This window comes from Chinchilla lanigera, unplaced genomic scaffold (genome assembly GCF_000276665.1).
Source record: "Chinchilla lanigera isolate Chin_1 unplaced genomic scaffold, ChiLan1.0 scaffold00004, whole genome shotgun sequence".
In the NCBI taxonomy this organism is placed as follows: Eukaryota; Metazoa; Chordata; class Mammalia; order Rodentia; family Chinchillidae; genus Chinchilla; species Chinchilla lanigera.
The window spans coordinates 31,810,658-31,822,829 of NW_004955405.1; the positions used below are offsets into that span (position 1 = coordinate 31,810,658).

Consider the following 12,172-nt stretch of genomic DNA (forward strand, 5'->3'; position numbering starts at 1 on the left):
CGTATCATCCCAGCACTTGGGAGGCTGAGGCAAGAGGATGGTTGAGAGTTCAAGACCATCCTGGGCTACAAAGTGAGCTCAAGGCCAGCCTGAACTACACAGCAAGAACCTGTCTCAAAAGGACCAAAAAAAAAAAAAAAGCAAGTGTCTTTGCCTCAAGTGGTGATACACATAGTGCGTTCATTATTTCTTAGGGTCACCTGGGTACTTTATGCAATTATATTAAAAATTTCTAGTTCTAAAATGCATTAGAGAAGGCAAACTAGTCTGTGAGTTAAGAGTGATTACATTAATCAGTAATGAGTCTGAGTGAATCACTTAATTTCTCTCTAGCTTGTTTCCCAATTGTAACAAGATCATCCTTTAGTGTGAAATTGTTCTTGCATCTTTTCTCAGGGGTCTGAAACTGTCTGGTGGGTTAGTAAATGAGAGTAGGCCTTTAGACTCTTCCATTAATTAGGAAATAGGGGAAGCCAATCTACTCATTTCCAATCTATTTTTAGGTTGGAAACCCTGACTCAATTTTCGTTTTCCCTGGTTCTGTCCCAGATGTTCCCCAACTTCCTAGCTGCAGAAAAGGGCCAGAGCTCCGTGTGCTTGCTCCCCAGGCACCTGTTGGAGGTGGGGTGCAAATGTCATTGCCTCTGGATTGTTCTATTGCTTGTGGACCCACTGAGACTTCCTGATCTTCCCACAGCAGACCAACAAATCAAAACGTCCACTAGTCTTTATTTGAAATAATATATTTAAGGATGTTCTTTATTTTCAAATCTGCATTGTAATTTATGTAGCAAACAGATTATAACCATTTTATCTATTTTATGATGTAAATTTTGCTGATTAATCCACATTTAGTTTGCTATCTCTTTAAGACCTTTTTGAAAATGGGCTTTCTGCTTCAATATACACATCTTACCCTGTCCTTGTTTTGAAGCCATCACAAGTCCTGTCTTGTATCTCCTCCCAGAACCACAAGCTCCATATCTGCTGTTTTGGTTTTCAGGGTTTGCAACATCAGAACCAGGGAGAGCTCCGTCCACCCTTGCTCTCTGCTTTCTTCTTAAAGATGGTTCTTTGCTTCTCTTTCGTTCTGGTTGAGTTTCTAGGCCGCCCAGATCAATTTCCTTTTACATCTCTTTCTTTTGTTGAGGACATTTTATTTTTATTTTGCTTTTGGTGTCAGTCACATTGTACTTAAACACATATGTACAGTTGTAGAAAAAGACCCTAGCCTTTACCATTTATAGCACTCAGATAAAATGAATTGGGTAAGACAACCAGAAAAATTTCTGAACATACGCTGTACCTACTCTACTAGTTTAGTAGGGAAACTTTTAGATAAACATTAATATTAACTGACATCCTTTCAAAGCATTTTTAAAATCTCACTCTCCCTATGAGCCTCCTTTTGCAGTTGCTGAGTAATAGTAGCATTGAAGAAATAATGTTGAGGGATTTTTTTTTTTTTTTCAAAGAGCTGCTTCTGCTAGGAAAATGCTTAGTAATGGCAGAGGCCCGCCCTCAGTTCAGTGGCCATTTTGCCCTGTGGTTCTGGAGAAACAAGTGGGAATCCTCATAGGAAGAAAGAAGTGTGTGGATCAGGAAGAGAGTGTGGGCAGCAGGCAGTGACTCTTTCACCTGGGAAACCAGAGAAGTTAGAATCATGCTCTCTGTGAGTACTTTAACGGCACCAATTAATGCTTTCGAGTTCCATGATGAGATTTTGCTTTGCTGGTGTTGAGCAACAATGAATGCTGGCATTGGGGGCTTTTGGCATTTAGAAGTTATGCTGAAATGTGTAAACTTCAAAAATTACTTTCTCTCGTATTATAATGTCTTTAATTGTATAAGTTACTGTCCTGTGATATGATCCAAAGTTTAAGGGAGGTAAAGGCAGTAAATAGCTAATTTCAAATTATGCTTTCTCATGATGAACCTAACTAAAGAAAAGTGAATCCATACTGATTTCTGAAGAAATTCAGTATATTGGCAGTATAATTAATAGTAAATACCTTCTTCATTATAAATTGAGAACATCTCTGCTTCGTGTAATTTGCTAATTACAGTCTTCATCATTGTGTTTTAGTATTGTGAAGCTAGATTGGGTAGAAATAAGGAACTCTTAGTAAGTAACAAGAGTTTACCTGTTTCCATGGTATTTTCCATTTTGCATATATAAGAATCACATTTACACCTATGGTTTTAACCTATTCAAAGATAAAAGATTTCTTAAATGTTTTAAAATAACTAATATATAATGATTTCTGGGCAAATATTCTCCCATCAGACCTCTTTAATTACACAAGTCTTTTCCTTGAGGTTTTATTTTGAATCCAAGATCTTTTAGAGATTCCATGGGCATGGTAGAAACTTGTAAAAATACGCAGTGTATATTGCACCATATACATTTCTCCATATTCTTGATACACGTTTTTAAAGAGAAGTTCCCTGTAGTAACTTGGTGAGTTCTGTAACTTGGGGTCCTAGTCAGAGCTCCTGGCCCTTGAGCTGGGAGGGGCACTGAGTGGGGCGGAGTCTGCAGTCAGACTTCGGTGCTGGGCTCTGCATCTCCCCTTGCCTTGTAGGCATTAGTGCGCTGTCTTCCTGTTGCCTGTGTGTTGAATGTAGACTGCAGAGTCCAGGTCACATCTGACAGAAGTTAGCATTTTGCCAGGCCTAACAGTGTGGTTTTGATGTACACTGGCACTTTCAATAAATAAATTTGTAATAACTGAGGTAGATCCATTGTTTTGATATGGAAAGCAGAACATGGCTTGTCTATTCATTGGCTAAACTAACAATTTGTACATTCTTTTTAAGCAGGCCTTACGCTGGGTACCTTTTCCACACAAATCATACATTAATATGTTCTTACTGTAAAAAGTTCAAATCATACAGGGAATGCATTAGGTGTCCCTTTCATCCTCTGTGTGTGTGTGTGTGTGTGTGTGTGTGTGTGTGTCTGTCTGTCTGTCTGTCTCACAAGGTAGTTCAAGCTGGCCTTAAACTCACTAGGTAACCCAGGCTGGTCTCACACTTGTGGCAATCCTCCTGCCTGAGCCTCCCAAATGCTGGGATTACAGGTATGCTCCACCACCCCTGGTTTTGTGCCCTTTCTTCCCTGAGTTCTTTTCTCTCCAGGAGTAACCACTTTGGTCACTTTGATGTATTTTCTTCCCACTCATTTTCAGGGTGTCTCTTCATATGCTGTGTATGTGTATATCCATGTGGGACACACAAATTATATTGTATAATTTGATTTGTAGGGTTTTACAATTTTTGTTCATCTATTTTTTTGAGATGGAGTTCTGCTGTATTGCCTAGGCTGGCTTCAAACTTCTGGACTCAAGAGATCCTTCTGGATCCTCCCTAGTGCTGAGACTTATAAGCACATACCATCTCACCTGGCTTTGTGTGTGTGTGTGCGTGTGTGTGTGTGTGTGTGTGTGTGTGTGTGTGGTTTCCCAAAAAACACAAATGAGATTCATTAATGATTGTATATTTGCTATTCTTATATGTGTACTGGCATACTTTTGTTCTGTCCTTTACTGTCCTTGTGACCTTGGGCAAGTTACTTGACTTCTCAGCACCTTCATTTTCTCTATCTAAAAGGAGCTGTCAATCATAAAGTTATTATTCCACAGGTGAGACTAGTGTGTAAAAATACTTAGCTTAGTGCCTGGCACAGCTGGTACTCAATAACTGTTTCACATAGGTGTTTAGGGGAGGATGAGTAGGGATGAAATCAACCACACAGAAGATAACCTGCACCAATTGTCCTCCTATCTCAGCTACACGTGAGCTAAAACTTGCTGTAACCTGCAGCATGGATGGTCAGAGAAGGCCCAGGGCCATTTCTAGACACTGACTACTTGTGGCCATCATAGCTTGGGAAATGACAGCCCTGAATGAATACTTGTGGCTTTCAGTGTGTGCAGGAGATAGCTTCAGGAACAGCCTGGTATTTACGTGGAACCCAGCGCTCCTCCCATATGCTTCCCAGCTTCTCGGTGTCACTCACAAGACAGAATGTGAATGGTTGCTATACCATGTTGTTTAGGGAATAAGGACAAGTGAAATGGTCTGCTCGTGGTCAGTTGGTTTTTGTTTTTTTTCTTTTCAAATACCTTTGATTCATGGTTACTCAGATCTGCATATGTAGAACCTGTACACTGTTTTTTTACTGTCCTTTGCACAATCTTCATACCAGTGCCTCTATGGCTGTATTTCCCTTGGCGACAGTTTCTAATTGGTAATCTACTGTCTTTTGGTTGTTATTCTTCATTGGATTTATACCTGAAAGTTTCTTTCTAGTTTCTGCCTGAATTAACTCCCATTTACTAGTTTATGTTAACTGTAGGCCAATACATACAGAGAATGAGTAAGCAGAAGCTCCTGTAAACCACAATCACTAATTTTGTGTGGTCTTAGAAGAGTTGCCCCTCTCCAAAACATATTCATGAACAAAGCAAAATAAAATAAAAAGGCCAAGAACTGTGTTTATCTTCCTAGATTCAAGAGGCTATAGGTTTTGTGAACCTTAAAGCCACCAGTAAAAGGGAACAATGTGACATGCAGACATCTTGAAGAGAGACAAAAATATGAGTTAATTCAAAACTGCTTTGTAGGGGGGCTGGGGATTTAGCTCAGCAGCACAGCGCCTGCCTGGCAAGCACAAGGTCATGAGTTCGATACCTGGTACTGGAAAAAACAAAAACAAAAACAAAAACACTACTTTGTAGGAATCAACATGTTGGATCTTACAGAACGTAACATGATATATATGACCAAGTCAAGAGAACAAAATTGGTCAGTTGTTGCAAGTCTTCCTCAGAGACAGCTTTATATTGTGGTTCAGAGTGTGGGCTTTGGAATCAGACCAGCTGGGTTGCTGTGCAGTTGTGGGGTGTGAACAAGTTGCAGCCTCCCAATGACTCAGTTCACTTAGCTGGAAAGTGGGCTATAAGAACACCTCTTTAGAAGGTTGCTTTTAGAAGTAAATGAAGTATTATGCTGCAGGCTTAATTCACTGTCCAGCAGACAAGCAACTCAACAAAGGTTAGCTGTTTTTGGTGTGACTGTTACTATTCCCAACTTTGGCTCTGTTTTCTAACATTGTGATCCCGTGAAGTCTTTTTGTTTTCTCTTATCTCTAGTTGATCTTACACGCTCGCTATGTGCCTATCCCTGTTTACCATATGGGTTTCCCTCCATATTCATATGCTGAAAACTTGAATCTGTACATTCAGCAGGCCCTCTGAACACCAGATAGCGGAGTTAAGTCATTCACATTTGACCGGCTCACAGGGCTTCTGATTGTGTTCCCCTCCTCAGACGTGCTGCTTTGCCCGTTTTATATTTCATTAAGTGCACCACCTAATTGTTGAAACCAGAAACATTAAGAGTCATCCTGGCCCCTGTTGCCAACTACTTTCAATCCGTAACTGTCTTCGTTACTTTTCTCATTGCTGAGACAAAATATCCAACGCCCAAAGTTAGGGGAGGAAAGGTTTATTTTGGCTCACAGTTTGTAGAGGTTTCAGTTCATAGTTGGCTGGCTCCAAGGCTGGGTGACCCGGCAGACAGGCATCACAGAGGAGAAACAGGCAGGCAGACAGCAGAAGGCAGAAAGGCAGGAAGTCGGCAACATAGCAAGGAAGCAGCAGCAGCCTGCCTCTCCCTTTTATCCCTCCCAGGCTACCCCATTTTTGGATGGTGCCACCCACACGCAGGTGGGCCTTCCTATTATCCACATCCAGAACTAGGCCAAACCAATCAGTGGACTAATATAGTAATCACACACCCTTGATCCCAGCATCACACACTTAGTCCCAGTATCACACACCCTCGATCCAGCCATCTCTGGAAAGCCCCACCTATGACCACATGAAGCTTTTTTTTTTTTAGTTTAAATGCACTTTATTTTTAGACAACCTACATGATGTGTTTTTCCCCTAAAAAACAATGCCTCCACTCCAAATAAAATACAGTCAAAATAAACGACGTGTTTAAGATGACATCAATTCCATTTGTCTAAAATCCTGGTGTTGTGTGGATGACAAGCAGCAGCCAGTTATAACAAGTGATAGACCCAAGGTAACCACCAAATCCATTAACATTTCTAAACCATTTCTAAATCCATTTCCATTTCTAAACCATCCTTAAAGGAAATCATAAATGGGGTCACACCATCCTCACGGTAGTCCAGGAGAGCAACCATGCCTTCTGGATTCATGTTTGCACCAATAAAGAACTGATAGTTTTTGAAATTAGCAAGGATGTGCTTGATTTGTTCTGCAGCCCTTGTCATAAATGGCTTTACTCTTTCTGGTCTTTGTTCAAGTTTGCCTTTGACTGATTTCATGTAGTCTTTGATGTACTTCTTATAGGCCTCTTCTGTGAAGCTGGTTTCCTGCAAGTGGTGGTTCACAACAGTGTCCACACCAGTGACCACTGTGCTTTCGGTGCCCCCTCCCTCCGGGCCTTCAGTGGAGGCGTTCCCACCAATGAGTGAATCATCGATGTTACCCTCTATTCTACTGACCACCTTGCCCCCCACCTCCAGGCACAGCCCGTCGGCGATCTCCCGGATCTTGTAAATGTCGGAGAACATCGCATCGTGGCTGATGAGGTCTCGGTAGATAATCACGGTGGTGGCTGAGAGAGATGGTGGCAGCGCAAGCTTAGCAGGCGCTGGGAGCTCAGAGCAAGCGCGGTGCAGCCGGAGCGGTGCTCGGGGAGAGGGGGACATTTAGACACTTGGTGTAAAAGACCCGATATGAGGCTTTAGGGGGACATTTAGACACTTGGTTACCTTAACAGTAACCAAGTCACTTTCCTTTTAATACCTAAGCATTCATTAAAATTTTCCACTCTTACATACCTCCTGTAGTCCAGTTAAGCTAATAGTAGGGGCTGGATAAGTAAATTATGACACAGTCTGTGGTAGATTAACTAAAGGTCAGTTTGTAATGCCCAGGTGAACTGAGTCAGCGTGGTTCTGGGTGTGGAAGGCCCACCTGAGGAATGTTGCCAGTAATGTATAAAAAGGAGAAGTGGACAGGAAGATGGTGAGCTATTGATTCTCCTGGAGAAGCTTGTCACACTGGTTTTCCTGGTATGAACTCAGCTGTTCTCATCATAGGAGGAGTTCAGGCCTTTGCTGTTTGCTGAAAATGACCGTGGTTCACTTTGGAGGAGCTCTGGTCCTTACTTTGAGCGTGGCTCTTTAGCTCCAATACAGATCCCTCAGCCTGCTGGCAGAGAGCTTTCATCCCACTAGTGTGCACTTTCTAACTTCCACCATTGGCTTTAGGGCCTTCCCAGTGTAGATCTTTGATGCAATCTTGCATAAGACATTGTCATGGGCTCTAGGCCTCTAGTTGGACTCATGGAAGACCTTGCCATAGGCTCTAGGTCTTCAGCTGGACTCGTGCAGGACATTGCCATCGGATCCAGGCCCTCCAGCTAAATTCTTTGTGTCTCTAGTAGGTGGGCAGATCTCCTGTACTCTCCTGCATTTGACTTTTGGGGTGAATATTATAAAACAATCCTATACATTATGTGTCCTGTATTAAAAATATTCCCTTGTAAGCCCCAACAACAACATAGTCATAGAATTAAAGTGCTATGAGGACATTGACCTGGAATAGCTAGTCCCGTCTTTTTTTCTTTTTTTCCTGGTACCAGGAATTGAACTCACAACCTTGCACTTACCAGGCAGGCACTGTGCTGCTGAGCTAAATCCCCAGCCCCCTTAAACTGGAATAAAGTAGAATATATGTCCTAATATGGGAAGACCTCTAAGATGCATTAAATGAAAAGCCAGATGAAAGATAAAAAGTATATTTCTACTTGTATAAAAAAGGCTGAAGCCAGGCATGGTGGCACATGCCTGTAATCCCAGCACTTGGGAGGTTGCGGTAGGAGGATCATTGTGAGTTCCAGGCCAGCCTGGGCCATATAAGTGAGTTCAAGGTCAGCCTGAACTGCATACTGAGACCCTGTCTCAAAAAAGACCAAAAAAAAAAAAAAAAAAGGTTGAAGGCTATTCATCTATTCTAAATGAATACTAAATTTTGGGGGAAGAATTCACAAGCTAAAGAATGTTACTTTACGGTGGGGAAGATTGAACCCAGAGGTTCCACACTGAGCTATATCCCCAACCCTTTTTAAAATTAGTGTATTCAGGAGGCTGAGGCAGAAGGATTGCCAAAAGTTTGAGGCCAGCCTGGGAAAAATACTGAGTTCAAGACCAGCCTGAACTATATGGCAAGACCCTGTCTCAAAAAATAAAATATTTATGACAAGTTTTTGCTAAGTTGCTCAGACTGTGCTTGAACTTGTGATTCTCCTACCTTGGCCTCCTAGAGTGCTGGGATTAAACTTGCCGAACTTATTACCTTTTGAGAGAAGCTAGGAGCCACGTGTTAGATAAACAAAGCTGTTTTTCATTTTGTATCTTTTTGTATTTAATTTTTTTCCCTTGCAGTACTTGTATTTGAATCCAAGGCCTGCACACTAAGCCATATAATCAGCTTTTTTTATTTTTTATTTTGAGACAAGGTCTTGCTAAGTTACTAAGTTGCCCAGGCTTGGTTTGAACTTGAGATCCTTCTACCTTGCCTCAGAGTGCTAGGGTTACAAGTGTGTACAACCACACTAGTTTAAAAATATATATATAGTTGGTAGAACAGTTGAACTTTTTTCCTTTCATAGGTAAAATAAACTTTTTCTTGGATATCCTCCGAGAGAAGTTAAAGGCAGAAAATTACTGTAAGTCACTGTAGTGTCTGACACCTAGTAGGAGCTCAACAAATATCTGAAATATAGTAGGTGCTAAGTGGTCATTGAATGAACAACAGTTGCCCTCTCCTAGTCCTTTGTCCACTGGATGCAGTCAGCACTCAGCCACCAGTCCCTGCAAGTCCCAGCGACAGTTTGTGAAGAACCAGGGCAGAAGTGGCCAGTTGCAGTACTGTACTTGCTTCTACAAGAGGGACTGTGACTTTGAGGTCAGCTCTCCTGGGAAGGGAAGGAGAGGGTCCAAGGGCATCAGGATTAGTGTACTGGGAGCTGGGAGGGTTCAGACCAGGACACAGGAAGTACAGAGAACAAAAACAGAGAGAAGCACTGCAGCACAGTAACTGTTATCTTAGCTGCAAGATAGAGCTGCTGGCTGGTTTTCAGCAGGACAGAAGTGCTCGACAGGGACTGGTTCTGGGCTAACTGCCCTGCTCCTCCCGGACACTGAACTCCATAGCTGCCCTAGTCCCTTGCGGGACATGTTGCATGGAACCTGCACACTTCTTCCTGTGTATGTTCAGCTCTGCATTATGTATAACACCTGGTATGCTGTTGTGGTGTGTGAATCAAGTCATTGTTTGGGCAATGATAGCCAGAAGATGTCTGTACATGTTAAGTACAGATGCAGGTTTTTTTTTTTTTTAATATTTTCTATCCATGGTTGGTTGATTTTGTTTTGCTTTGCTTGTTTTTGAGACAGGGTCTGGCTCTGTAGTGCAGGATGGCCTTGAACTCACAATGTAGCCCAGGTTAGCCTCAGACTCAGGGCAGTGATCCTGCCTTAGCCTCCTAAGTGATAGGATTACAGGCATGTGCCACTACCTGCTTTACGCATGGTTGGTTCAATCCACAGATGTGAAACCCGTACATACAGAGGGCTTTCAGGATGCTGGGGCAAGAAGATCTCCACAAGTTCAAGGCCAGCGTAAGCTACATAGTGAGACCTTGTTTCAAAAAACAAAACAGGATACAGAAGGCTGACTGTATTACCACTAAAAGTGTGTCTATAGGAACAGGGAAACACAAACTTGGTCAGTAAGGACCCGTTTATGGAAGAAACTAGTTTATTTAGATACCTGACTTCCTTAGTATCTGTGGCCCAGTAATGCAGATATATGTTTCTTTTCTTATGTTAATAACCCAAGCAAAAATTTTTTTTTGGTACTGGGAATCGAACTCAGAACCTCACACTTGCCCGACAAGCACCGTGCCACTAAGCTATATCCCTGGGCCAAAAATATTTTAATAAGGAAAACTGTTACTAGAAAACTGGAGCTCAGTTAAGTAAATATGAAGTTCCTGTAGAAATAATCTCTTAGTAGCGTAGCTCAGCTCGAATTCTTACAGATTTTAAAATTTACGTTTTTACTAAAGTGAACATGAAGTTACACCAAAAGTTTTTTTCCTCATGTTTTAATACTCTAATAACCTTTCTGAGCCTACGTACGAGCTCATATTGATTATCATAAATTATTGAAATACAACCAAATGCTGCATTTGGCTTAGTGTTGTTAGCCAATTAAAACGTCAGTGCATGAACTCTGGTACTTTTTTTTTTTTTTTTTTTTTTTCCTTTTTGGCAGTGTGAGAGATAAAACTCCAGGACCTCTACATGCTAGGCAAGCACTTTCCTGCTGAGATACATCCCCAGCCTGTCTGGTGTTACTTGTTTTGTTTTGTGATATTGGGAATTGAATCCAGGCCTTTTCACTGGGCTATACCCCTAGCCCTTTTTATTTTTATTTTGAGACAGGTTTTTTTAAGTAGCCTGGGTGGGCTCAAACTTGAGATCCTCCTGCCTCAGCCTCCCTAGTTGCTGGGATTACAGGTGTGTACTACCACATACCAGTTCTGGTGTAGTTTTCTGAAAGTAGCTCACTTTACTTTTAGAAAGTTTGTTGAGTTTTTGAGTTGCAAATTATGGAAAAATAACAGACTTTCCATTTTTTTTTTTTTTTTTTTGGTTTTTTGAATCCATTATTGTCCCCAAATAAAAAGTAAATAATGAAAACAGCTCCTGAGCTGGGTAATTTCTGTGGCTTTTCAGGTTGTGGTTCCATGTGCTCTCTCTCACAGACTTACCCACTGGCACTCAGCAGCCCCCTCAGCAGCCCGATCTCCTTGGGCTTCCTTCCAGGCAGTGAGGGTGTGGACCAGTGCCGCCACCTCTGCTGGGAGGTTCCATAGCCACCCAGCTGCACGCCTGCCTTCAAGGTGAAAGCTGTCTCCAGACACTGTCGGGGGTCTGGTAGGGTGGGTGGCAGAGATCCACTCTGACAGCCATAGATCGTGTGTTTGTGGAAGTGTGATGGGTTTTTCTCTGTTTTGTTACTGTGGTGGCAGGCGGTGGTGAATTTCCTTATTTAATGGTGTTTTAAAAACATGGTTCAGGGGCTGGGGATTTAGCTCAGCAGCACAGCGCCTGCCTGGCAAGCGCAAGGTCATGAGTTTGATTCCCAGTACTGGAAAAAAACCAAAAAAATAAAAATTAAAAAATAAATAAATAAAAACATGGCTCTTCCTTCCCCCAAAAAATTATATAATTGAAAATTTCTTTATTTTTCTTGAGTGGGTGTTTTGTTGGTTTCGGATTTTTGTTGTTGTTGTTTGGGGGTTTGTTTGTTTGTTTCTTTTTTGAGATAGGATCTGGCTATGTTGTTCAGGCTGGCCTGGAACTTGTGATCTTCCTACTTCAGTCTCCCCAGTACTGAGATTACAGGCATGCACCAGCAGACTCAGTTTGAGAACTTCTTACTCTATAAATTTTACCTCAGTTTATGGGAGGAAGATATAAATTATTAAAGTTCACAAGTCATGAGATATTTATTATACCTCCACTAAGCCCAGTAACTGGAAATGATGTTGCCAGAGGCTGCTTTTGACATTTATTGTCCTGGGCGGGGTGCTGAAAGGCGCGGGGTCGCTGTCTGGGGGTGGCTGTGCGTGCTCCACACGGTGAGGGTGGTTTCTATGACACAGAGTGTCACGTGTACGTGTGGCACTGGTCTGTGCCTGTATCGCTAACTCACGAATTCATGTGAAGATGTTACTTTACTAACATTGGCTTGGTGCCATATTTCCTGTCAGTAGATATGAAAAGTACTGCTGACATTGTATGGAACTTTGTAAGACTTGAGTGTTTTAAAATCTACCAAATTAATCTTTTTCCCAGATTAAAATAAATAGGATTTTCTCAATTTATTTTTCTTCTATAAAATTTTTTTTTAACATTTTAAACCAGAATGTAAGAAAACCTGGCATATGATTTTTAAAAGACATTTATTATGAACTTTAAAATGATATATAGGAGGGCAGGGCGTGGTCACACATGCCTATAATCCCAGCACTCGGGAGGCTGAGGCAGGAG

The 12,172-nt window shown here is 41.8% G+C and overlaps 1 protein-coding gene and 1 pseudogene across 4 annotated transcripts in view; one reads left to right on the forward strand and one right to left on the reverse strand.

The window, feature by feature from the left end:
- Positions 1–12,172, forward strand: part of Vezt (vezatin, adherens junctions transmembrane protein) — a gene marked incomplete in the record, with an annotated part of 67,643 nt that overhangs the window by 8,712 nt on the left and 46,759 nt on the right.
- On the reverse strand, positions 6,122–6,647 carry LOC102011172 (annotated as a pseudogene).